The 1,475-nt window shown below is 33.2% G+C and overlaps 1 non-coding gene across 1 annotated transcript; it reads left to right on the top strand.

Moving 5' to 3' along the window:
- The first annotated feature begins 801 nt into the window (after positions 1 to 801).
- On the top strand, positions 802 to 908 carry LOC149526470 (small nucleolar RNA R71). Its single transcript, XR_016351981.1, has one exon. It is a non-coding gene; the product is annotated as a small nucleolar RNA R71 (small nucleolar RNA).
- The last annotated feature ends 567 nt before the right edge of the window (positions 909 to 1,475 follow it).

Below are 1,475 nucleotides of genomic sequence, written 5' to 3'. Positions count from 1 at the left end.
TTATTAGATTGAATTGAAGTCTTAGAATTTAAAGCTTTATTACTTACCTCTTAACTTACATTTTTCCCATTACAAAGATTGACTGCCTTACAGTGTTCTTTACCTTTTCTTCTTAGGTCGGGCTTAGTATCACTTGGTAAGGTATCATAAGGTCTATTATTTAGAGCATTAGCAAGTTGGCCTACTTATGTGTCAAGATTTCTTATTGATGCTATTTGACTTTGAATGAATGCATCAGTATTTGTCATGTATTGCATAAACTTCTCCTCCATTGAAGGCTTTTTCTCTGGCATGGGGGCCCTCGATGGAAATCTAGAAGGAAAGTTTGACTTAAATGCTGATGAAAACCATTGGTTGTTGTTCCATGAGAAATTAGGGTGATTCCTCCAACCATGATTATAAGTGTTGGAATAGGGATTGTTCTATTATCTATTTCTAAAAAATTGACAAGATTCAAAATAAATGGGACAATTGTCATTGGAATGTCCTTTTCCATAAAATTCACATGTCATAAAGGAGCGTTGAATAGCATTAACACTTAATTTATCTATTTTCAATGTGAGAGAAGTCAATTGTGTAGATAAGGAATTCATCACATCTAATTCTTGGACTCCAGCAATTTTGCTTATACCTAATCTTTTAGATGATCACTGATAGTTATTGGAAACCATCTCTTTAAGCAAATCATAAGCCTCATTGATGGATTTACTCATAAGTGCACCTCCAACTGTAGCATCAATGGTAGCTCTAATAGGTCCTAGTAAACCATTATAAAAAGTCTGAACTTGCAGCCACTTAGGTAATCCATGGTGATGACACCTTCCTATTAAATCCTTATACCTCTCCCAAGCCTCATATAGTGATTCAGAATCAAATTATATGAAAGAAGTGATATCATTCCTCATCTTTTCTGTCTTAACAGGTGGAAATAATTTTGCTAGAATTTATGAGCCATATCATCCCATGTATTAATGGAACCAATAAGAAACGAATTTAAGCAACTATGTGCTTTATCTTTTAATGAAAAAGAGAAAAGCCTCAATCTTATGGCATCATTAGTAAGACCATTAGCCTTGAATGTATCGTAAATTTCTAGGAAATTTACAATATAAGCATCTGGATCATCATTAGGCAAGCCCCTAAATTGAACAGAAGTTTAAATAATCTAAATGATTGATGGCTTAATTTCAAAGTTGTTGGCTTGAATAGGAGGTTTTGAAATACTAGAGTGGTGAGTTTATACTCATGGGATAGCATAATCCCTTAAAGACTTGGTCTCTTCCCCTTGTTAATAGCCATTGTTGTATTTGAGCAGAAATATTTTTCTTTCTAAAGTCTTCGAAAAGTCTTTTCGATCTTTGGATCAAAAGGAACAATTTTCAAATTTTGAGCTTTTCGCATAAAATGATCAAAGTACTGGAAAAATTAAAGGAAAGAAAAGTCTAGACTAAAATTAAGAATGCTTGGCATTAATG

This window comes from Theobroma umbraticum, unplaced genomic scaffold (genome assembly GCF_002168275.2).
Source record: "Theobroma umbraticum cultivar Fairchild unplaced genomic scaffold, ASM216827v3 scaffold_12.0, whole genome shotgun sequence".
NCBI lineage: Eukaryota > Viridiplantae > Streptophyta > Magnoliopsida > Malvales > Malvaceae > Theobroma > Theobroma umbraticum.
Note: the sequence above shows the minus strand (reverse complement) of the source record. Positions and strands in the feature narration are given on the sequence as shown.